Source organism: Euprymna scolopes, chromosome 4 (assembly GCF_053919585.1).
Source record: "Euprymna scolopes isolate OS-2025 chromosome 4, ASM5391958v1, whole genome shotgun sequence".
NCBI classification, from domain to species: domain Eukaryota; kingdom Metazoa; phylum Mollusca; class Cephalopoda; order Sepiida; family Sepiolidae; genus Euprymna; species Euprymna scolopes.
The window spans coordinates 175,840,000-175,867,414 of NC_136485.1; the positions used below are offsets into that span (position 1 = coordinate 175,840,000).

At 35.6% G+C, this 27,415-nt stretch overlaps 1 long non-coding RNA gene across 1 annotated transcript in view; it reads right to left on the reverse strand.

The window, feature by feature from the left end:
* LOC145270361 (uncharacterized) overlaps nucleotides 1-19,674 on the reverse strand; it is a 39,237-nt gene extending 19,563 nt beyond the window's left edge. Inside the window, exon 1 of the long non-coding RNA XR_013865325.1 lies at nucleotides 19,576-19,674. This is a non-coding gene — a long non-coding RNA (uncharacterized LOC145270361). The remainder of the gene's footprint in view (nucleotides 1-19,575) is intronic.
* Between the last annotated feature and the right edge of the window lie 7,741 nt (nucleotides 19,675-27,415).

The window sequence follows — 27,415 nt, forward strand, 5'->3', positions numbered from 1 at the left end:
CAGGAAATGAAAGATGTGATAGTTTCTCGATTACCTTGCTTCATGATAAAGAATTCTTGCTGGTACACCGCAGACTTTACTGCAACACATTTGATGTATCCTAGCAGTTGTACGTCTGTGGCATTATGTAGGGCATCTGGACCAATGAAATTGAACAGCATTTCATTAATAGACGAACGGCATATGAACTGCATGCAACTTCAGTTAATTTAGGGTTTTGTGGAGTTGGTGAGCTATGTCATCTCTTTGTAGCAGCCATACATCTTTGAACATAATCCATTTATTATCTGACGAATCTGGTTCTATACTTGAGCACTCAAGCTTAACGCATAAAAATGGTGTTAATCGGCAAGTAATAAATGCGTGTCGTTTGTTATCGCAAGCTGTTGTTACTGTATTCGGATCATGAACGCTACTGGGTCGATTTCAATCTATTTTTATGGTGATTCGTATGGGTTGGACATTTTTTGTGGTTGTTGTAGATTTAAAAAAAATTTTTTTTTTTACATGGGAGTCACCACTTATCAAGGCCCAGGAGCCACTCGGGGATAAGGGTTATTGTGTGTACACTAATCAGTGGGATAGTATCGTAGTAATAGTTAGTATTGGGGATTTGATATGTGTCATTACTTAAGGGGGTGGTTCATCAGGAATTTGTTTGTGCTGGAATTGAAGACATCCAAGTTGAATTCGGGGGGCTGGGTGGGGGGAGAGGAACAGGCAAGCGGCAGAGAGTTCCACAGCCGTGCAGTTCTAAGAAAGAAGCTTTGTTCATGGAATCTACGTTTTGATTTAGGCACGGATAAAGAGTGGGGAAAATTATTGACAGTGGTTTCAGCTAGTCGGGTGTTTTTCGTGAAAGATTGGCGAGGGGGGGGGACCAGAGAATGGAGCTCAGACGAGCACTTGCCATGGAAATAACGATAAAACAGTGACAGGCTCACAACGTCTCTTCTGTGGGAGAGAGGTTGCAGGGAAGAGAAAAGGTCATCCCCCACCAAGCCACGAAGTCTATTTTGTACTCTGTTAAGGCAAGATTAGACTGTTTTTAGCAGCTCCTGCCCAGATGTGGCAGCAGTACTCCATCCTTGGATGTACTTGGTTTTTATACAGATAGAGAATTGCATCATTAGTGAGATATCTTCTGGAGTGGTAGAAGGATCCCACTATTTTCCCAGCGACCTTGGCCACAGACTTGATGTATGTGTTCCATTTCAGATCAGGAGTAAAGGTCAAACCCAGAAGCTTATCAAAACATGGGGCCTCCCCTAGATGAAAGCCATTCATTTCAATCGATGCCAGATGGGGATCAGAGTGTTTATGATGTAATGATAGGAGTTTGGTTTTAGATGCATTAAAGGTAACCAGCCACGTCTTCCCCCACTGAGCCACGCGCTCGAGATCAGAGGAGAGAGAATCAGAGAGAACTTTGTCATTTACAGTCTTTGATGTGTTGCCATAGATAGTCATGTCATCAGCATAGATGTCAAAGAATGTTTTAGTACATGTTTTGGGAGATCATTGATGTAGATCAGGAAGAGAGTTGGGCCCAGGATTGACCCCTGAGGGACTCCAGCATTAATACAGTGGGCCTCTGATTTCTGCCCATCAACCACTACTCTTATGAGCCTATCAGAGAGAAATGATTTAATGATTGAAAAAACATTTCCAATTATACCGTAGATGGAAATCTTGTGAAGTAGGCCTTTATGCCATACCTTATTGAAGGCCTTGGATATGTCAAGAGCAATTGCCCTAGAAATGAAGCCTTTGTCGAGAGATTCGCTAATTCTATGTGATATAACTGTTAGCACATCAGCTGTAGATTTAGCAGAACGGAAGCCATATTTCGTGTCACTACAAAGGTTGTTTCTGCTGATGTGGTTGACTACTTCTCTATTTAATATGGATTCCAGCAACTTACTTATGACACTCAGGAGACTTATTGGTCTGTATTGAGAGGGAGATGACTTTTCACCTGAATTCTTAAATACAGGGCATACTGATGAAAGCACTTCTCCTTAAGGCAACGTTTAAACAGTTTCGTAAGTATGGGGGCAATTTCTGGTTGTAGCTTTTTTGATACTATAATTGGAATACCGCCAGGGCCAGTTGCTTTACTGGAATCTAGGTTCTTGATTAGCTTGGTGACCTCACGCACAGATATTTGTATGTTACCTAGCGTGTTGTGTGTTGTAGGAGAAAATACGGGGAGTTGATGACCTTCATCACATAGGGTAGAATTTGCTGCAAAGTTCTTGGCAAATAGTTTGGCCTTGTCGGATGCTGACGAGATGACCTCTGGACCATTGATAATGGTTGGGATAGAACGCACACTTCTGTTCAGGATCCTATTTGCCAGAACTGGTGGGAACCAAGCCGCTACTCAGCTACTTTGGATTTAACGGATTGAGCATATAGCTCTCTTGCATTTTTTATTACTCTTTTACAGTGGTTACTGGTGGTCCTGAAAGCAGCTTTAGTTCTCAGTGCATCTATTACGTTGGTAGCTATGGAAAAAGTGATTTCTATGTGCGATGGCAGCAGCACATTCAGGGTAGAACCATGGCTGGCTGTTAAGCTTTTGTTGGAATTTTTTAGATGGTATGAATTGGTTTATACCTACAATTAACCATTCGGTCAGGTCTGATGCTATAGAGGACATGTCCTTTTTAAACATGGAATGGAGAGGTAGATCAGATATGAATGTACGGAAGCTATCCCAGTCAGCCATAGAGTATCAGTATACAGTACGGTGGAGAGGTACATCTGTAGACTTATTATAATTCATTTTTATCTTAACTGATACAATGGAGTGGTCGGAGGATCCCAAAGGAGATAGAATGGAATATGAGCATAACTCCAGGGAAGTTGTGAGAAAAAGGTCTAGAAGGCTTGCGTACTGACCGGTAGTATCGGGCACATGGGTGGGCTCGCAAACAATCTGAGTGAGGTCATAGGCAATGGCAAAATCATGACAGAACCTCTCCTCATCGTCAGTCTTATTTGAGTGGGTCAGCCATTCGACATTGAAGTCACCGCAAATGTGAATGTTAGCCATGGGATGAGCAGACAGGATGTGGTCAATTTTCTCCAATATACTCTTAGATAGTAACTCTGCTGTTGTGGGGGCAATAGAGGGCAAATATAAATGTGGTAGTGTAAGCTAGTGCAAGCCGGAAGCACATATAAGGTAAGTTAGGGTTTTCTCTGGATATATCCTTGCCACACGGGAAGCCATCTTTAATGTATTCCATGCCCATGGCGATCTTGGGGGTCAGATTTAGATGTTAAGTTACAGTATCCATTAATTAAGAACTCATCTAGGGAGGTGGTCGGCCCTATTCCAGTTTCGCTTAGAAAAAATATGTCTGGTTTTGTCTCCTGTAATTGGAAGGTTGGAACGTAGACCCCTGACGTTGGAGAAGGAGACATGGTAGTAGGGGTCTACGTTGGAGGATGGGGTTCTAGGTTTATTAGAATGTGTGAGGTGTGAACGTATGAATGGTTTAGGTGTAAGTATGAGGGTGAGGATTCAAAAGGTATTAAACTTTTCTCTTCCCTGCAACCTCTTTCCCACAGAAGAGACATTGCGAGCCTGTCTCTTCTTTATCGTTATTTTCATGGCAAGTGCTCGTCTGAGCTCCAATCTATGGTTCCCTCTGAACCTAGAACCCCATTTCATGAAAAACACTCGTCTAGTTGAAACCACTATCAATAATTTCCCCCACTCTTTATCTGTGCTTAAACCTAAATGTAGATTCCATCAACAAAGCTTCCTTCTTAGAACTGCACGCCTGTGGAAGTCTGTTCCGTTTTTCTGCTTTACAACTGACTACAATATGGTCATCTTCAAGTCCAATATAAACAAATTCTTGAGTCATCCCCTTAAGTAATCGAATTTACCAAATTTTCACTACTAACGATTACTACGACATGTTCTCTTTGACCACTGTACACTCATTAACCCTTATCCTCGAGTGGCCTCCGGGCCTTGATAAGTGTTGGCTCCTTTGTAAAAAAATTTTAAAAAATGATATTACATATGTGGGAATTACAACAGGACACTATATTTTGATATTAACTTCAGTAGGGAGTTCATATCAAAGGCACATGCATTAGGTATTATGTTAACTACTGTTCAATGCTTCCTGGTAAATAACAGATTTCACAATTTCAAGAATTGGCCATTAACTGACGTTTGGTAATCCATTGAATCATTTCAAAATTGTCAGTCAGCTTCATGGCAAATTGGAATATTGTTATTTTTTCAATCCGCATGAAGTCATTGTCATAAACATAATTTTCAAGACTTGCTGGTAACATTCTAATAATTCAGCGGCCATTTTGTTTCTAGGCAACTGTGTCTACACATTATCTCAATATTTACTCTGTTGTTTTCAAACGAATAACATCGATTTGTCAAAGTTTTGAGGGCTAGGTTCCTTCACTTAATATTGAATTCAAAACATTACAGTTTTTTTTTGTTGTTAAATCCTAGATGTTCTCATGTTTAAGCTTATTTTATTATATTTGGGGGGGGGGTATACACAGGATTAAGGGAATGTTATTTTTGTTGTTGTTTTCTTTAAGAAGAGGGTGTTCTGTTGCCACTCGGATTTAGGGTTATTGGTATGATTAAGGAAGAGCTGTTTTTTATACTCTTCACCAACCCACCCCACCTCGAATACGATATTTCTTTTTAAAAAATAAACATCCTGAAAAGGATGATGATTTTACATTAAATTTACATGTGAAACTGATCCCCCATTCTAAATCATAAAATAATTGGGGCTTTTTCTCTCAGTTTTTCAACGTATTCATGTGTAATCACCTAAAAAGTAGAGTCTTATTTCTGTAGTGAATCGTTATTTCACAAACGGATTCAATGTATGCGTTCAAAGGGGAATAACTCAATCAAAATTATTTTAAGTTTTAAAATAGACGCTAAATCTAAAAGGACACTGATTCACCAATGCAAACACATAGCGGAATGTTCACTGTGCGCTTCATCCCAAAGTCATGTAAATTCTGTGAATAACTTTTATCTTTTCTCATATGGGTACAGTAAACAAGCAGAAAGCGTTGCCATTCGATTATAAATACACGGGAAAAATTAAAGCAGTTTCGTGAGAAACCGATCTTCCTAACTCCATCATGAGATGTAAAAATCATTTACCAGGAAATATGTAAGCTGACGAATAAATATCTTATTAAGGAATTACAAATTTGCGCAAGCAGCGATGAATAAATTTCTTTAAATCTTTCTCTTTTATTCACCCATATGGATTTATACATAGTCGTCTACATCAAAACATTTCTAAGCCTATCCCAATAAAAAATATGATGGATTTTAATTCCATATTAATGAACATCAATTTTTTAATGGATTACCAGTCAAAAGGGAGTTAATAATCCATTAAAAAAAAAAAAATACTGTGTTAAATAAAACTATTTTTTCATATGTATAAAAAATTTTTAATATGTATAAATGCTTTTAATATGTATAAATTTTTTTAATGTGTATAAATTTTTTAATATGTATAAATCTTTTTAATATGTATAATTTTTTGTAATATGTATAAATTTTTTTAATATGTAGAAATTTTTTGAATATATATAATTTTTTTAATATGTATAAATCTTTTTAATATATATAATTTTGTGTAATATGTATGAATTTTTTTAATATGTATAAATTTTTTGAATATATATAATTTTTTAATATGTACAATTTTTTTAAATATGTATAAATTTTTTTAATATGTATAAATTTTTTAATATGTAAAAACTTTTTTAATATGTATAAATTTCTTTAATATGTATAAATTTTTTAATATGTATAAAATTTTTTAATATGTATAAATATTTTTAATATGTATAAATATTTTTAATATGTATAAATATTTTTAATATGTATAAATATTTTTAATATGTATAAATTTTTTAATATGTATAAATTTTTTGATATGTAGAAATTTTTTTAATATGTAGAAATTTTTTAATATGTATAAATTTTTTGATATGTAGAAATTTTTTTAATATGTAGAAATTTTTTTAATATGTAGAAATTTTTTTAATATGTATAATTTTTTTAATATGTATAAATATTTTTAATATGTATAAATTTCTTTAATATGTATACATTTTTTAATACGTATAAATTTTTGGATATGTATAATTTCTTTTAATATGTATAAATGCTGTGTTCGAGTTGATTGCCATTTGTTGGTTTTGTTTTTGAGTGTTGCATTTTATTTTATTTTTTTAATTATAAAATAAATATTTGAATAAATATTCAAATGCCATCGATAATACTCCCTCCCTTTATATTTGTATTGTTGGAAGGAGAAGGGGTGAATTAGCTGAGGATCATCATCTATTTTTAAATATAATTTTCTTCTTACTTTGACTAACTTTTCAATGTTTTCAATTTTATGAACTTTATCCAAGAATTTTAATGCGAGATTTTCATCTATATTTTTCACTTGTGCCATTTATTTTCATCTATATTTTTCACTTGTGCCATTTATTCCTATTTATCCATTTCGGCTAATTTTACATGTGCCATTTTTGTCTAAATCACTTTTTACCGTGCCATTTTCCCTAGTGCTGTTTTTACCTAAATTCATTATTCTGATCTTTAGATTATATTTTCACCAGGAAATTCAAATGAATAAATTTTTATCATTTCATCATTAATGAAAAATTAATTTTAAAAATAATAATAAAAAAATAACATTTTGTAATGAAAAATTAGGTAAAAGCTGTTCTATTTCAGTACCTCAACAGTTTTTTTTCGCTCTAATATCCCAACACTACTAATATATAAATAAACTAGTGGGGGGGGGGGGAGCGCCGGCTTTGCCCGGTTGTAAAATATGCTTAAATATGATATTTCAATTCGTCCAGATTTTGTATATTTTATTATAGAGTCGCGATTTCAAAAGTAAAAAAAAAAGTATTTAGGTGCCATCAGCTTGTGGCAGCCTTTTCTAGCCTCACACAAAAACACGCATTCACATCTCAAGCTATATTACTTGTCATATACATACATGCACACAAACATACGTGTGCACGTCCACACACATACATATATTCACGTTCGCGTACATACACTCACATTCACGTGTATACACACACACGCTAACGTACGCACATGTACGCACAGATGGACGACATCACTTCCCTTTCAAAGGGAATCCACACATGCGCAAAAGACCACCGGAAACAATTATAAAAGCAAGAGACAAGATGTTTTCAGCCCTTTTTTTGGACCTTTCGGGAGGCACATGCTCACGCGTGTCACGTCCCCTGCTACTATGTAGGGGGCACGAGCTAACAGACAGTATGTACAGTTTATATGCTTTCTCTCTCCATGAACTGGATTGATTTTTTTCTCATTCTCTCTCTATACTACAACAGACTTTCCTTCTCACCAGCTAACAGTAAGAGACGCACACCAAACTGAATTGACTTTCTTTCTTTCTCTCTCTACAACAATAGATTTTCTCCTTTTCACCAGTAAACAGCGAGAGACGAACGCGGACATGAACACGTGTTGTACTCTTTTCTTTCACTTGTTTCTTCACAAAATAAATCCTAGTTCATTTACTTCAAATAAACGCGTTGTTCGTTCGTTCCTCAAAGCAATTCATTTTTCCTTTCTCAATTCAAATCATTTTTCCTATTTTGTATGACTGGTGGATGTATAATATATCCACCAGTCCACTACAAGCTAGAATCGAAACCGAAACTGTAGCATACAAAGTTGGTGACGTGACACACATATGAAGTGATTAAAAATTAAAAATAAAAAACTAAGCTGAATGTACAAAATGTTTAGCGATTTTTTTCAATTTTGACCCATTTTTGACCCCTTAAAAACTATTTTAACCGGCTAAGACCCATAAAAGAACGGCCTGTAAAAATCCACCCACTTGAGGCCCCTAACGCCGTTCTGCGACTTTTAGTTTCGGGGCACATAAAATTTGAAAGTATGTAGACAGACAAACAGACGGACAGATAGCGTTTTATATATTAGATAAATACTTTGAAGATTCGAAATTCACAAGTTAACGACTTCTATTGCGTTCATTTACAGAGTGCAAGGGCGATAACTCCAGCTTCTTTTGCCACATCGATTTTTTTAAAAAAACAAGATTTACTATTTGCTAGGCCTCCTTTAGACAACAATCTCTTTTAAACATTTAATAAACACGCAAAAACTCTCTCTCTCACACACACACACACACACACACACACACACACACACACACACACACACACACACACACATATATACAGCATAATTATGGTGCCATGCCAAATAACTGAAGTAATACAACAATGAGTTTGGTCATTACCAAATGAGTAACTATTAGGGAATGCTGAGCGCTGTGCTGTCTGTACTGCGTTGGGATGTGGAAATTTCTTGGTTGGTATCTGAGGACACGTTTAATCCACTATAAGAGAAGCAAGCATCCTCTATCTTTATTAAGATAGTGTTGGAATTTTTAATAAAGAAATAATTTTTATTTATTTTTTTTATTTACACATATTCAACATCTCGTGCATTCCTTGATCGGCCTTTGCAGGTCACTTCCATCATCATCATCATCATCATCATCATCATCATCATCATCATCGTTATAGTTCCCTTTCTAGCAGTCGGCTAAACTCCTACCTTCTGGAGGGGGAGGAGGAGGAGGAGGAGGAGAGAGCTTTTGCCCGTTTTCGTCAGTTCGAACCTAAATTCGGCTCCGTCAAAAAAGGATTTTTGACGTTAAATTCTTACATTTTTTTTCTCTCCTCCTTTGGAGAAAGACGTTTGTTTAGAACTCCATTAGGTGGTACTAAACTGTTAACGTTATTTTATTCTAAGTCATTATAAGACAACAAGGTCTTACAACTGTTATTAAAAGGCAAACAAGAGTCTTACAACTGATAAATTATTATTCTCAAAGGATTAACGAAAGAAACCGATGTGTGTTGGGGAGTTCTTTTCTTTAAAGAACAAAGATTATTTTTTTATTTTATTTTTTTTTAATTACATTTTCACCCCAAACAAGGCACATTGCCACTTTGGTGTAGGGGGCTACTATTAGGGCAACAACTACTGGGGTACTATGTTGGGATTTGGGCAGCAGGATGTCGGTTCACGTTACACTTGAACTTCTACATGTCAGTACACTTGGGAAAGCAAAATCCGGAAGGGAGTTCCAAAGTCTAGCAGTTCTAATGAAGAAACTATTCGAGTAGAAGGCTTTCTTACATCTAGGGATCTCTACTGTGTAGGGGTGGGATTTAGCTGCTTGTTGGGTGTGTCGAGGGTGTCTACATCATGGGGGCACAAATGTCTGCAGTTCGCCAGAGCATTCACCATTAAAATACTTGTAGAACAGGAAGAGGGATGCAACATTTCGTCGATGGGACAGGGGCTGAAGCTTAGAGGCCAGTTCAGGGCCTATCAGATTGCCGACGAGACGAGCAGAATATCGGCGCTAGAAAGAAAATTCTCTCTTTGTTCTAGGAACTTGAAAGATTATTCAACCAAAGTTTCCTTCAGAAAGGAAATCTTCCATAATACAAGAATTTACCCCGTATTTGTACACATAAAGCCTACCAAAGCGGCTTTATGATTTTCTGTTTCTCCTCTTTGAATTAAAAGGTACCTGAGTCTTCACAAAGGGAAAATATTTTACTTCTTTCTCCCATTTTAGGTCAAAGAAACTTTTTGTTTGTGATTCCTTTCGGAAAAGAAAAAAAACATTTTATGAAAAGGCTGAACATTTCGTTAAAAGAAGGACTGAATTCAAAACAAGGATTGTTTTCCGTTTTTTAAATGTTTTTTTTTTTTTTCAGCCTTTCTTACAAGTAAGAATTGTCGTCTTTTTTGTTTTATTTTTTTTAATGTAATTTTAAATGTTTCTTAAGGTTTTTTTTAAACCCCAGCCTTGGGAATTAAAGACAATTGATAACTTTTTGTTTTAATAAACTTGGATTATTTTAAACATATTCGGGTCTGTATTTCTTTTGATCATTTCCATTAGTTACCCATTTCCGAGAAATTTTCTTTAAATGCTTTTTTTTTCTTTCATTTTTTTTCTTCCATTTTGTTACTATATTCATACACACATACATACATATTCATACACACATACATACATACATACATATAATGCACTCATACATACACATATACATTTGCATACGCATATATATACATAAATACATGCCCACATATACATGCCCACATATACATACACACATACATATACATGCATGCACATACATACATATACACACAAGCATATACATATACACATATACATACAAATACATACACATATGCTCATACATGCATATACATACACACACATACAAACACACATGCATATACATACATATTATACACATATATACACATATACACATACATATATACATACCATATCCTAGAGCCACCGTATCCCAGGATTCTACTATCTATCTATCTATCTATCTATCTATATATATATATATATATATATATATATATATATATATATATGTGTGTGTGTGTGTGTGTGTGTGTGTGTGTGTGGTCACGAATAGGCTCCTATATGGTTGACTATTTTAAAAAACTGATTACATTTAATGATAGACGATGTATGGAGACACAGGAATTGGTATGTTGGATCTAAAAATTGTGGGTTCTGCGTTCATGCCTGATCCACAAAGTATGGAAATAAAAAATTTAAAAATTAAAAAAAAAAAGTTTACAAGTGTTTTTGATATAGATGTACATAAGAATACTTTGATAAGTATGTTTTAACTTAAATAGGGATGGTATAATAAAATTGTGGGGTCTGCGTTCACGCCTGTCCTCCATTGGATGGAAATAGGCACAAACTTTAATAATGACTTTTCATATCTATCTGTATAAGTATACTTTGATAATTATGTTTCAGTTTGAAGAAATATGGTATAATAAAATTATGGGGTGTTCGTTTGCACCTAACCTCCATAGAATGGAAATATATCACAAAGTTTAACAAGGTTTTTTTAAGATAGATCCACAGAATATTGTGATAAGTGTTTCAGTGTGAACAGGTATGGTATAATAAATTATGGGGTTTATCTATTTTATTTTTACTTTCATCATATTTTGCTTTGGTTTAGATACCCCCAAATTCAACCCAGATTTACAGCCCTTCCTTTTCATAACCTATCATACTTTCATAAATCCGAGTCCATTTTGAACCCAGTCAACGACGGGTACTTTAGCTAGTATAGTATAAAGCTGAACGTCTGTGTGTGTGTGTGTGTGTGTGTGTGTGTGTGTGTGTGTGTGTGTGGTCACGAATAAGCTCCAATATGGTTGACTATTTTAAAAAACTGATTACATATAATTATAGAAGATGTATCGAGGATTAGGAATGGGCATGTTTGATCTGGCAGAACGGTGGTTCATAAAGTATGAAAATTAAAAATAAAAAAACGTTTACAAGGATTTTTGATATAGATGTACATAAGAATACTTTGATAAGTATGTTTCAACTTAAATAGGGATGGTATAATAAAATTGTGGGGTCTGCGTTCGCGCCTGTACTCCATGGAAATATGGCACAAACTTTAACAAAGACTTTTCATATCTATTTGCGTAAGTATACTTTGATAATTATGTTTCAGTTTGAAGAAATATGGTATAATAAAATTATTGGGTGTTCGTTCACACCTGACCTCCATAGAATGTAAATATGTCACAAAGTTTAACAAGGTTTGTTAAAATGGGTGAGGGTCCACAATAACACCTTAACTTTAATCTTAATTCACGCTAGCTTTTATTCATTTTTTTGAGTTGAATCATATTGTGTCGAATAAATTCACCTCATAAATTCACGTTCTTATTAAAGTGAAAGCCTAAAAAAAAGTCGGAACTTTAGACATTTCTCGACACAAATTTTACATAACTCTATTTTTTCCTTCTCCACTTGCACGTGGCCCTCTTTCGAAAATAGATAAATAATAAAAAATAAGAACGTTACTTGTTATCGTGTCAAAAGAAGGAAAAAATCCTGCTCACGCGATTATGTGTCTTTTTAAAAATATTTACATAACCTTTCTATTTTTATTTATATATCTGTTTAAGCTTTTTTTGTCAGTGTACAAGAAGGAATTCAGTTGATTACAACCCTTTCTGCGTGTTTTTTACATTACAATAGTACAACCCTGAATCTGATGGCACAATACTACAGCGTTCAATACTGTAAAATTGAAGCGAAGCTGTTCTGCTTGAAAAGAGCGCCATTTCCTTCTTATTCATATTTATATCGATTCTTTGCTTTAAAAAACTAAAGTAGTTACGTGTTTACTTTTTAATATCCCATTTTGCTGTTTCGGATTGTTTTACTAAAGTAAGTAAAGCTTCATTATTTTTCAAAACTGTTTTTGTTTCTTTGTTTTTCAATATTTCGGCAATATTATTTAGCAAGAGTGTTTAGCAGAAAAGCCAACAAACGACTACCCGAAAAAATAAATATACAAGAAATAAATGTTACCAGAGTCAATAAAAGTTCAGTTCATGTTTTTTTTGTTTTGAAATAGTTTTTAATGCTCTTTACTTGAAATAGTTTCAGCGAACCAAAATTAAAACGAAATTTAAGGCGATAACTACTTAAATGAATTTTTATATAAACTACACATGCCATAATCGAATATTCCTCAAGCACAAAATAACAGAAAACATTAAAATATGTTTATAAATATTCCTTACGTTGACAGAATTCTCTTAAATTGTTAACACAGAATGCTCATGTGCCCCTCCTTCAAATTGAAAACGGGGCTCTCCATTTCAAAGTCGCTGCCATTTCGATTTTTTTTAAACCGGTTCGTGAATTAAAAAAAAAAAATTTTTTTTTACAAACTACTTAAAAATACAAACAAATGAACTTTTCTACCATAAAAGTAACTTTTATTGTCTATGGTAACATTTATTTCTTGTATATTTATATTATTATATATATAACATTTTCTCTTTGTAAGGAAGCATCATTTTGTTGGTCACTCTTGGCTACGAATGGAAACAAAGTTGATATGAAAAAATATATTTTTGCGAAAATTATCTTTATTTTCATCATATTTTGCTTAGGGTAAAATTTTGGAGTATCAAAACCTATCTTTTTACAACCCCTCCTTTTCATAACCTATCATACTTTCATCAATCACAGTCCATTTTCTGTAGGCTGTTTTTGAACCCAGTCAACGACGTGTACTTCTGCTAGTATATATATATATATATATATATATATATATATATATATATATATATATATACAGTAGAACTCGGCATACGGTAGCCTTAGGATACGTTTTTTCAGGTTACGATTACATATATATTTATTTGATTATATACATGTGTATTATATATTGTACTGTATTTTGTTACTAATTTTTAATGCTGTATCCTGGGGTGTTACTATATATATATATATATATATATATATATATATATATATATACTTCCAGTTTTTTCCAAAACTTTTCTTATTTTTATAAAGTTAAGTATGTTAAGTATTTTTTATGTACTGGATTCACTCTTAAAATAATTAATCGATCATTATGAATTTTAGAGAACAGCTACTAGGCATAAGGGCGTGTAATGTGGGATATATATAGTTTCATGCAAAAGGAATTTTAAAAAGTGAGTGCAAGCACGACCTGAAAATCTAAACACCTTCAATTTTGTTAAATTTTAAAAGTAAATATTTGAATGCCAACTAGACACAATCCTCGAGTATCTCTACAAGTTTTTTTTTTGTCTGTTCAAGGTTTGTTTTTTGGAGGAAACCTAACATGAGGATACTTCATTCTATAAGTAAATATTCAAACTGATATTTAAAGTTTAAATAAGATTCCCTCAACACTACTATACATTGATTCATGTGAGAGATGACACATCTTTTAGTGATGTTAGCTCAAGTGACACTACTCACTTTGATAATGTATGAAACTGAGATTTAAAAATAATAAATATTCGTCCAAATTCCTTCTTGCTAACTCCCTACTTCAACTGTAATCTTCACCGAACATTCTCACTGTCTCTCTCTCTCATATGTCAAAAAAAAAAAGAGTCTGTCATGTGCTCTCCTCTTCATTCCTTTTCACAGCAGTCATTGTGTTCATATGTAAATTAATGCCATATGTGTATTAATAGACTGTCCATAAACGAAAGTTTTTATTTTCTCTTTCCTTTCTTGAGTGACAAGATAGATAGAAGCGCGTTTGCTTGTGTAAGTCACGTTTTACATTACTTTCACTACAGATTCTCCACCAGACTAGATGAATCCTTGTCCTAGAATCCAGTAAGACCAAGAGACCATAAGAAATATATAGTATCACATAGTAAAATAGTTGATGGATCAATTGGGGAGGAAAATAAATGCTCTTCAACGTTTGATAGGTAAAGGAGAACTTTACGTCTATAATATAAATCTCACTTGTCTGTTTAAATGTATGTATGTATGTATGTATGTTTATATGCCTGCCTAAAACTTTCGACAGAGGCGAGGGATTTTCACGAGATTGGTATTGTCTTGAAGCTCGATCCTTCGGACGAAAAATATAAAAAAAATTGTCTTAAAACATCAATTCCTTCACCCTCAACTGGGCACTTTTCTACAAGGAGGTGTCGCTTTTTTCACCGATATTTTCGAAAGTCATCCTCTCTTTTCGATTGACTAGCCTTAATTTAAACCTTCGCCACTTCCGGTTTGGCGATGGGAGCAACAACAAAGACGTCATGTTTTTTTTTTTTTTTTTTGCATGTTCTTTTCCTCCTTCGTGGTACAGGTTCGAACCTGCCTGCCAACTACTACTCTTTTTGTATTTTTGCTCAACACACACCTCCAAACACCCAGGCAACGCCGGGAACCCAGGCTAGTATCTATATATACTGCATAAAGAATTCAAGTGTTAGTCGCAGAAAAAGGATTCCTTGATTTCTGAGATTTTACACTAAATGAAAAAAACAAAACAACAAAAGTGGGCGCAGCCTCATATTTGAAAATTAACAACATTCTTCTTAAGGTATCAGGTCTGTTATTACAGACATCAATGATCATGGCTTTCCAGTCCCCTCTGTATTTGGTCTTTCTGATTAAATCTATAGTTGTGTTTCCTGTGACCCTGTCGAGAATGTTAATTAACTTTGTTCGTTGTCTTACTATTCTCTTCTTTGTTTCCGGTGATTTTTCCTAACATCAAGCTTTTTCCAAGCTGTGTGCCTGCATTAAATGGCGGAAGAACTTTAACAGTCTGGTATGGATGGCATTACGTAATGATCTGCTGTACTCTGCCTTACATATGGCTTCTATGTTCGTCTTCTTTTCTGTCCATTAGATTTGTAGAATTCTCCTTAAAAATCATCTCTCCGTTGCTTCCAAACGACTTTTAGCCGCCTTTATTACTGTCCAACATAAAAGAGAATTGACCATATGTACGTCTTCAATATATTTTTGTGTTCAATTTTGTTTCTGTTTTGTAAGATGCACTGTGGAAGGCAGAGTTTTTTCATTGCGATTCTTTTCTTGATTTCCGCATCACTCTTACATATATAGGTATAACAGGTATTTGAGGGTAGACCTGTCTAATAATCTCACCTGTAGATTTGATATTGCATTTTGATACTTCAGCCTTTTTTGAGATAATTCTTAACTCTTTGGTAGCACGTAGAGCGACGGCTCTTTCATAAATTGCACAATATTGGGATGGATGTAGTGCCATATCACATATGAAAAAGGACGGTGTACTCATCTTCAGGTGGCATTCCCAAGGACACATTCCTGTGGATGAGGAGACGACTGATGGTCTACTTGTGTTGCATGATGGTTTATTTGTGTTGCATGATGGTCTACTTGTGTTGAATGATGGTCTACTTGTGTTGCATGATGGTTTATTTGTGTTGAATTGATGGTTTATTTGTGCTGCATGATGGTTTATTTGTGTTGCAGGATGGTCTACTTGTGTTGCATGATAGTTTATTTATGTTGTAAGATGGTCTACTTGTGTTGCATGATGGTCTACTTGTGTTACATGATGGTTTATTTGTGTTGCATGATGGTCTACTTGTGTTGCATGATGGTCTACTTGTGTTGCATGATGATTTATTTGTGTTGCATGATGGTCTACTTGTGTTGCACAATGGTTTATTTGTGTTGCATGATGGTTTAGTTGTGTTGCATGATGGTTTATTTGTGTTGCATGATGGTTTACTTGTGTTGCATGATGGTCTACTTGTGTTGCATGATGGTTTATTTGTGTTGCATGATGGTCTACTTGTGTTGCATGATGGTTTACTTGTGTTGCATGATGGTTTACTTGTGTTGCATGATGGTCAACTTGTGTTGCATGATGGTCAACTTGTGTTGCATGATGGTTTACTTGTGTTGCATGATGGTTTACTTGTGTAGCATGATGATTTATTTGTGTTGCATGATGGTTTACTTGTGTAGCATGATCCTTTACTTGTGTTGAATGATGGTCTACTTGTGTTGCATGATCGTTTACATGTGTTGCATGATGATTTATTTGTGTTGCATGATGTTGGCTGTGCACATCCACTTTGTCTAGCACCTCTCACCCTAAACTGAAATTATAAAATTAAATGAAATGACAGCTTAATCCAAAATAACAATTAAACCCAAAACAATTCGCCTCCTCCCTTGGTGCTTGCATTAATGAATATCCGTGGACTTCGAACTAACTTAGATGATGTAGCATCATCTCTTCTAGTGGACTCTCTGGATATCTTAGCACTAAGTGAAACAAACTTGCACTCCTCTATCCCCTCTAACTACTTTAACATGTCAGGTTATCTTCCACTTTGTCATAAGGACCCTGACAGACACATGCGTGGACTTGGAGTCTAAATGCGTAACAGCCTATATATATATATCATCATCATCATCATCATGCAGTCCGTCATTCTCGACGATGATTAGTCGGGGCCTCAGTGCTTTATTATTTGCTACAGGACTTTCCACCTTGGCTCCTAACTTGCTTGCGCATTTTAGATGTAGTATCTGTTGCATATCAGATAAATACCGTCTGAACCTCCAATGCTCATTTCCAGTGGACCGAACCCGCGATGACTGGCAGCAGAGGAGGCCACAGCTTTTGGTCGAAAGTAATCTCAGTGAGGTAGACAGTTGCCCGATCGTGTCTGCTACTACACCTTTTTTTCCTAGATGAGGTTCCATAGCCTTTTAAGGAAAACTGCAAGGCAGCAGTAGGATTTGAAGTCAGAGTTCTCATCTCTTAGCCTTTTGCTGTGATAAGGCCCACAAGGCAGTGGTGTTTAATTTTGGGGTTGGTTCCCCTAGTCTTCATTCAACCTAGGGCACTCACAAGACAGTGGGGTAGGGGTTGGTAGTGTGCCAGGGCGTATCCGCACATTGGTGGGCTATAATGGACTACCTCTGGGGTCCCCTACTACTCCGAGATCTCCAACAGTTTTAGCTTGGGTCCGCAATGTGTGGCTACTTCATTTAAGCACATAAATTAAGATATGAAAATATAATTTTATGCATAAAATTTCAGTATTTACTTCAACAGTGCTCAATACGTAGGTAGAGCTAGGTAGTAAGTTATAAAAATATATATGGCAATTAAGCTACACAGAATATTCTGCGTTTCATTCTCGTTGCATAAGCCTTATGAATTCTCACACGAATGAAACGCGGAATATTCTGTGTAGTTTAATTGCCATGTATATTTTTATAACTTTATATATATATATATATATATATATATATATATATATATATATATAATATTAAATGTCATTAAGCCAGTTTTTTCTATATTTGCATCTTATATAATCCTGGCCCTTCTCTTTTTTCAGATGAGAAGTATTTAGCTTCGAAATGCCGGGGCCTAAAGAGGTTTTTTTCTTAAATTTTCCCTTATTGTTTTGATGATATAATAAAATTATATGTAACTTTTATTCCCCATCTTTCATTTAATATTATTGTTTTTTCTCCCATTGATATTGTTGAGTTTTTCTTATCTTGATAATTTTGATTTTGTTATAGATTTACTCTTTAAAAACATTATATATATATATATATATATATATATATATATATATAGAGAGAGAGAGAGAGAGAGAGAGAGAGGGGGGAGAGAGAAATAGCACTTTACAAGGAACAGGCTCTCATATTGAGTGTTGATAATGTTTGCTTGACGTATTACACATATGTTGTGGACAAAAAAAAAATGAAGTGAACACCTGCCATATTCATATGCTGTGAAAACCTTGAAAAATTGTATTTTTCTATGCGCTTATGAGCTGCCCAGTTGTGCAGAGTTATAATTAATGAATTATTATATACATACATGCCAACATTGAGCCGAAACAATTGTATGCAATTGTTACCAATAAAAACCTAAAATCTTGAAAATGGGCAACAATATGTGGGTTTGTTCCTTGTAAAGTAGTATTTTTATAATTTACTAGCAGAGAGGCCCGACATTGCCTGGGATTAAATGATGATCATCGAATGTTTCACCCTCCCACATTTTTATTGCAATCGAAATCGGTGAAATCGTTCATTTTTTAATGAAATCAATTGATTGTCTGCTTTAGTTGGGGATCCATTACGGTGCACCTGGAGGTAGCTTCACATGCTTCCCTACAGTGACTTAATCCACAATACATTGTAGTCTACATTGCACTGCAGAAAATCTAGTGTTGATTTTATAAAATTATTTTTATATACAATGGTTTGAATTAAAGCTTAAAGTTCATAAATCAAGTAACATGGTTCAATTGTGTTCCTTACAGAAACATCCAAACTGCTTGTATGGTGATAATGGCTAGAATTTAAGTTTAAAATGAAAAAGTCAAGTATCAGTGTAAAATTGTGCTTTAAACAGTAAAATTCATTTCGAACGTGACACTGTTATATCAAAGAACCTACTGTTGATTTTATATGTTGAGCCTTTCTGCTTGTGTGGTAAAAAAAACTCCTCAAATGCATTTGTGATGTTAGGCTGTGTAAGGTGTTAACTTTGCTCCAAACCGCCGGTTTCTTCTTTCATTAGATTATTTCGATTACTGATTATCGATACTTATCAAAGGCATTCCGACCGACACAAAGCCTACCTAAGAACACTGCCAAATACATAAAGTACATCTGTGCAATATTGCATAAAAATCGATCCAGCTGTTTTTGAGTTTATAGGGAACGAACTCACAAACACACAGACAAAGTTCCTTCTATATTATAGTAGAGATTTATAGCTCTAGTATTGTACTTTTAAGCTTTCTTGGTGAGACTTTTGTTATTTATTGAGAGAGAGAGAGAGAGAGAGAGAGAGAGAGAGAGAGAGAGAGGGTAAATAACTTTATGAGATAATCATAATAACCACAAACACAATCTAAGTAGTCAACATGAACAACAATTTTATGTACGATCGTTTCCGAGATTTTGACTCGGTGTCTAGCATACGATAAATTCAAAACCAATAGCAAGTTGGCATTTATAAACATTTTATGATTATTATAAATAGAGGGGAAAAAATGGCGCTTACCAGAATTAAAAATCTGTAAATCTCAAATCTGAAAGTCGTGAATTGAAGGTCGAAACTCGCCAGATAAATGCATGCCATGCACAACTGCTGAAGACCAACTGTTAATTGTTTGTGAGCGCAAGCTTTTTATCTTGATCAAGAAATCCGTTAGTTCGAGAAATGTCACAGGTGACACGTGCTGATATGAGGTTGTTTATTTTTTATGAAACACGTCGGCAGTTACACAATACTTCGTCACAGTATCTTGATTTTTATTATATTCGACAACATAAGTTGCTACAACTCTAGCGAATATTTTTGTGTTTATCACTGAAACGCTATGTATATTTTATATTCATACTTTATGTTTGGGAGGGGGGGCCTTTTTAAGGGTTCTAATCTGTGAGATAGATTTTTTGAGAGAGCTGGTTTGGAAGAAACGTGTAAAATGTACACTGTACATTTATACATTTGTTTGCAATCATCATAAATCAGCAGACGACAACGAAAGTCAGTGCGCGCGTGTACGTGCATCGCGCTTTGTAAGTGTGTGTATGCGTGTATGACGGTACGTAATTGAGTTGAGAATTGTAACAATTAATCAGCACTGTATATGACTGTCTTGGTTCCAACTGTTTATTTAAGAAACAAATGTCTGCACTTATATGAGGTGTGAGTCGCCCCAGAAGGAACACTTAGAATATATTTAGAAAATTCTCTGATTAGTTTGATTTTATAATTTATGAACCGAGTTTGAAAAAAAAAAAAAAACCTTCTTCGCTCAAAAACAGAAAAAAATACATTTGATTAAAAGCTATTATAATGTTCATTTTTGGTGTGCGTTTTCTATTGTAGAAAAGTTTAGTGTAAAATGTTTGAAACGTTAAAATGTACACGTTTTTTTTTTTTTTTTTTTTTTTTTTTAATTCAATTTTCACCCCAAACAAGGCACAGTGCCACTTTGAAGCAGGGAGCTACTATAGGGACTTAATTAGCGGGGTCATTATGAAGGGAGATGAGTAGAAAGATGTTTGTTAACATTACACTTGAACTTCTGCATATCAGTGCAGTTGGGAAAGCAGAATCCCGGAAGGGAGTTCCAAAGACCCACAGTTCTGGGGAAGAAACTATTGGAGTAAAAGGCTTTCTTGCACCTAGGGATCTCTACTGTAAAGGGATGAGACTGAGTAGCTTGTTGGGTTTGTCGGGGGTAGTTACGTCGGGGAGGTACAAGTGTTTGCAGTTCGTCAGAGCATTCACCATTAAAGTATTTGTAGAACAGGCAGAGGGATGCAACATCTCGTCGATGGGACAGAGGCTGAAGCCTAGATGACAGTTCAGGACCTATCAGGTTGGCGACTCTCTTTTGAACCCTGTCCAGGAGCGAGAGACAAGCAGCAGATGCACCAGCCCAGATGTGACAACAGTACTCCATACATGGGCGAATGGTTGCCTTATAGAGGTATAGGATACTGTCAGGCGTAAGTAGTTTTCTAGCACGGTAGAGGGAGCCAACCTTCCTTCCAGCAGCCTTGGCAATGCTCTCAATGTATCTATTCCAGTTCATATTCCCTGTGAACGTTAGGCCGAGGAGTTTAAAAGAAGTACTTTCAGGTAATGTGTTCTTGGCCATTGCTATTGGTGGTAGAGAAGGTTTCTTGCAGTTATTGAAGGAAACAAGCTTAGTCTTAGCAGAATTGAATGTGACCAACCATTTTTGTCCCTATTCCACTACGGATTGGAGGTCATCCTCTAGTGTTTCTGCCATTTCCTTGGATATGTGTTCATTTGTTTTCCCCTCATATCTGTTATAGAGTGTGGTGTCATCGGCAAATATACCCATCTCCGAAACAATTTTATCAGGGAGGTCGTTTATGAATATCAGGAATAATAGAGGTCCAAGGATAGACCCCTGAGGTACTCCTGCATTTATGTCATATTGTTTGGATGTACGTCCGTCGAGGACAACTTTGATTTTTCTATTACTTAAGAAGGATTTAATTACATTATGAATTCTTCCAGTGATTCCATATGATCTAATTTTCCTTAGAAGACCATCATGCCATACCCTGTCAAAAGCCTTTGATATAGCGATAATTTAGTGGGTGAGTTCTTTCACCAGAATTCTTGAAGACTGGTACCACAGAGGCGGTTTTCCAGCAGTCCGGAAAACAAGATTCGTTAAGGCATTTATTGTAAAGTTTGGATAGAACTGGAGCAACCTCGACAGAGCATTTTTTTAATAGCACAGCCGGGATGAGATTTGGTCCACATGCTTTTGAGGTGTCTAGGTTTTTTATAATAGCATGTACCTGAGAAGGGGTGATTTTCAAATCGTCTAGTGAGGCGTCTGTTCGCAGAGGAAAATCAGGGAGTGAGTGGTGTACCGAGTTCAGTGTGGAGTTTGAGGCAAACCGACTTGCAAGCAGATTAGCCTTGTCAGTTGCCGTACAAGTAACCTCATGATTGTTTGATAGTGAGGGAATAGTTGACTGTCCATTATTTACTACGCTGTTGTAGATTTTCCAAAAATCCCGGGTTCCTAATTTCTGTGCTTCGATGCGTTTTCTGGTGGTTTCAGAGTAATCTGTCTTAGTTGTCTCTATCACTCTCTTACAATTATTTCTAGCTTCTATAAACTTCTGTTTATTTGAGCTGGACTTATGTCGGTTGAATCTGCAGAACGCATGCTGCCTTTGACAAACGTGCCCCTTAATCCAGAGGGACAGATATTAAAGACATTTTGACCAACCGCTTGGAACAAAAGGAAAGAAAAGATAAATAAAAAAAAAGAATAAACTTAGTAAGTAATCTCGGTGAATATTTCCCTCTCTCGTGTATTAAGACATTGAATTCATTTTGCCATCATTTTTTTGTATTGAAGATACATCATTTTGTTTTGATATATTTCTTGTTGGCATCTTCGGATAGTAGACAAAGATACCCCTCCCCATCTTTATAATTTGTTCTTTTTTTATTTTCACTTAATTGCATTATTCCTTCCCTACCATAGTTAGTTTATTGTTTTATAATAAAATTTAATTTCGAAAATATTACCACTGGTGTTTTTGTTTCGTTCCTTCTCGCGTTTTTGTCGTGTTCGGTTCCCGTGTTTCATGCCTTTATTTTTATCTATGTCACATGTGCGATAAGATACTGGGACCTTACTTTCCTGTAAATTCTCTCGTATCCCTCCCCTTTTGGTAACGTGTTACAAAGGTAAACGATATTTGTTTTATCATTAAGTTTCCGTTCATACCCCTACGTTATAAATTGCCTTACCACATCTTTTATCGCACGTGTGTAACAAATGGGGCTCGTCCAGGATATTTGAATCTAGTTGTGAGTTAAATCACTGGCGGCTATGAGCCATATAATCTGTTTGTAGGCGAGACACGCCGGACAGACGAACACAAGCAAGAAATAACGAAGTTGATAGGATTAGGATGCCTTACCACATCTTTTATCGCACATGTGTAACAATATATATATATATATATATATATATATATACTAGTGGGGGCGGGCTTTGCCCGGTCATGTAATACGCTTAAATATGATATTTTAATTTGTCGAGATTTTGTATAAATTATTATAGAGTCGTGATTTCAAAAGTAAAAAAAAGTATTTGTGTGACATCAGCTAGAATTGGAACCAAAAGCAAAACTGTAGCATTCAAAGCGGGTGACGTTACCACTGTACCAACGTGACATGCATATAAACTGATTAAAAATTAAAAATAAACTAAAATGTATAACGATTTTTTCAAGTTTTACTCATTTTGACCCCTTAAAAAGACCCACAAAAGAACAATCATTTGAGGCCCCTAACGCTGCTTCACAACTTCGGATTTCGGAAGAGATTGAGTTTGAAAATATGGAAACAGGCAGGCAAAAATATGGAGACGGACAGACATATAGCCTTTTTGATATTAGGTATTTCAACTCTGTTAACCAAATATGCAGAGAGGAGTTTGATAGAGACTATTCACTCACATACCAACAAGGTCACTTATATATTTGTCTTTACATGTCATGAGCATGTTTCGGTCTAGTAGTATTTACTAACTAGAGGCCTCATCAGGCAACAACCCTTATTTTCGAAAACGGAATTCTAAAATTCTGTTTTTGTTTTTAGAATTCCGTTTTCGAAAATAAGCGTTGTTTCCTGATGAAGTCTCTAGTTAGTAAATACTAGTAGACCGAAACATGCCCATGACTGTGTAGCAACAAACTACTGCTAATGTAAAGACAAATGTAACCTGCTCTACTTCTGTATTGAGCACTCTTGTATGAACCTCGTTATATTTCACTGGTTACCCTACCTTTGGAAAATAGCAACCTCAAATTATATATATATATATATATATATATATATATATATATATATATATATATATATATGCACTTTTTATTTATTTTACATAAGCATTAATATGTTGCTACACATTCATGAGCATGTTTCGATCAGTCAGTTACTAGTAAATAAAGACCTCTTCAGTCGATGTTGCTTATAAAAAAAAACCTTAGTTTGTAATCTATTATAGACTAAGCTTTTGTATAAGCAACATGTATAAATAGAATTCAGCGTAATAGTGAAATGAAACTAATGATTTTGTAAGAAACCAAAAAAAAATTAATGATATACAAGGTTGAATGAGAAATTTATCGCTCTAAAGAAAAAACAACTTTATTTTAAAACTTTTATTGAAAAAAATCAATTCAGGTAACTTGATTATGTAGTAGAGGTGACATCTATTTAATACAGTTTCCTTTAGGCTCAATCACTGTGTCGATATGGGCTCAGAACTGGAAACAGGTTTTTTTCATAAGCGTGCGTGGGAGATGAGTGAATACTCAGCAGATGGCGGCGATCAGGCGGTGTTTTGGTTGTGGGAGGTCATGTTGGTGACATATGACCTCCCACAAAGCAGTCAAACGGGTTTAGGTCGGAGTGGGGAGGGGGACAGTGTGAGAAGGATTCAAAGTCATAGCGCTCCGTCTGAAGCCAAGCCTGGGTCTCTTTGGACATGTGGGCCAGTGCTGAGTCCTGCTGCCACACCCAGGGTCTGCCAGTCCTGCTGCCACACCCAGGGTCTGCCAGTGGCCACCTGATTGCGCCAGGAGATCACCACATTCTTCAGCACATCCAGATACTTTCAAGCCGACTTCGAATATGTGAGGTGGTATGATGTGGCCCTCACTTGAAACTACACTAAAGGAATTACCGATGCCGGAAACTTTGTTGAGCTGTATCTTTTCTACGGCAACAATCTTATCGTTTCACTTTGTAATTAATTAATGCTCATTTTTGCAAAGTGATGCTGCACTGAACCTTTTTCTTTACATAGTATAAAACCTGGCAGAATGATTAATTATAGGTATAGATCGCTTCATACCCTTCAATAAATTCCAGCCAAAAAATTACAGTTAGCAGTGGTTCTCTTCAGAATGTGCTGCTGCCATTTATTACAGAAATAACTTTTTCCATTGCTTCCAAATGTAACTGAGACTAAAGCCGTTTTCAGGACTGCCAGCAACTATTGTAAAAGAGTAATAAAAAATGCAAGAAAGTTGTATGCTCAGTCTGTCAAGACCAAAGTAGCTGAGCAATGGCTTGGTTCCCATCAATTTTGGAAAATAGCAAACAGGGTCCTGAACAGAAGCGTGTGCTCTATCTCAACCATCATCAATGAACCTGAGGTAATCTCATCAGCATCGGACAAAACCAAACTCTTTGCCAAGGACTTTGCAGCTAATTCAATCCTATGCGATCAAAGCCACCAACTCTGCATATTTCCTCCTGTATCTGAAAACACACTATGTAACATACAAATATCTGTGTGTGAGATTGCCAAGCTAATCAAAAATCTTGATTCCAGTAAAGCAATTGGTATTCCAATTATAGTGCTAAAAAACCTTAAACAGAACTAACTCCCTAAAACCAACACAAAGTCAAGTATCTCGATTCCTTTGTGTTCTTAAACCAAATTTTATATCGCAAAATCGTTCACCTCTATTTGCATATTCTTCTAACTCACGTGATCACTACTCTATAAATAAGAGTCTTGACCGTTTCTTTTCTTTCTTTTTATTTATTTTCGGTGACCGACCCGCATGTGGTCTATCCAGGTAAGTCACGCATTTCTCCACACTCCCATACTTACAAAGCTATTTAAGTGTTGTCTTAAGAAGAATTGCTTCCCAACACCCTGGAAAACCTCATCATATTTAAGAATTCATGCGATCGCTCATCTCCCTCTCAGTATAGACCAATAAGTCTCCTGTGCGTCATGAGTAAATTGCTGGAATCTGTGTTAAATAGAGAAGTAGTCAACCACCTCAGCAAAAATAACCTCCTCAGTGACATAAAATATGGTTTCCGTTCTGCTAGATCTACAGCAGATGTTTTCCTGATTTCATAGAATTAGAAAATCTCTTGACAGAGGCTTCCTTTCTAGGGCAATTGCTCTTGACATATCAAAGGCCTTTGATAGAGTATGGCATAAAGGTCTATTCCACAAAATCTCTAGCTACAGTATAGCTGAAAATGTTTTCTCAATTATTAAATCATTTCTCTCTGATAGGTTCATAAGAGTAGTGGTTGATGGGCAGAAATCAGAAGTTTACAGTATTAATGCTGGAGTTCCTCAGGGGCCCATCCTGGGCTCAACTCTTCCTGATCTACATCAATGATCTTCCAAATCACATCTTAAGATCATTTGTAGACATTTATGTTGATGACTCTACCATCAATGGCAGGTCATCAAAGGCTGTAAACGACCAAGTTCTCTCTGATTCTCTCTCCTCTGATCTTAAGCATGTGCTACAATGGGAAAAGAGGTAATTTTAATGCATCTAAAAACAAGCTTCTATCTTTACATCATCAACGCCCTTATCCCCATCTGGCATCAATTCAAATGACTGGCTCTCGCCTTGGAGAGGCTCCATGTTTTGACAAGCTTCTGGGTTGGACCTTTACTTCTGATCTGAAATGGAACACGTACATTAAATTCGTTACCAAGGTCACTGGAAAAATTGGTTGTATCATTCTACTGCTCCAATAGATATCTCACTGCTGATGCAATTCTCTACCTGTATAAAAGCCAAGTACGTCCAAGGATAGAGTACTGTTGCCACATCTGGCCAGGAGCTTCTAGAAAGTCATATCCTGCCTTGGCAACGTTCAAAATAGACTTTGTGGCCTAGTCAGGGCTGCCCTTTTCTCTTCCCTGCAACCGCTTTCCCACAGAAAAGATGTTACATGCTCGTCTCTGCTTTATCGTTATTTTCATGACAAGTACTCGTCTGGTCCCCCCTCACCAAACTTCAGGAAAAACACTCGTCTAGCTGAAACCACTATCAATACTTTCCCCCACTCTTTATCTGTGCCTAAACCTGATTCCATGAACAAAGGTTCTTTCTTAGAACTGCATGCCTGTGGAACTCTCTTCCATTTCCCTATTTTCCAGCTGACTACAATATGGTTGTCTTCAAGTCCAATGTAAACAAGTTCTTGATGAGTTGTCCCTTAAGTAATCCAATTTATCAAATTTCCACTACTAATGACTGTTACGATATTGTTCCATTGACTACTCTGAACTCATTAATCCTTATTCTTGAGTGGCCCCCGGGCCTTGATAAGTGGTGACTCCTTTGCAAAAAAAATAAATAAATAAAAAAATTAAAATAAAAAAGTAATATTTTTATATCAATGTCAGAGCTAGAACAAACCCCAACTTTTGACGTTTGGTTTCATCACAAAGGACGAATGGTAATCGTCAAAAAATGTGGACGTGTGCATTTATATTTTATACTTTCGAGCAAAACATACCCGTCCACACCTTTTTGCAACTATGATT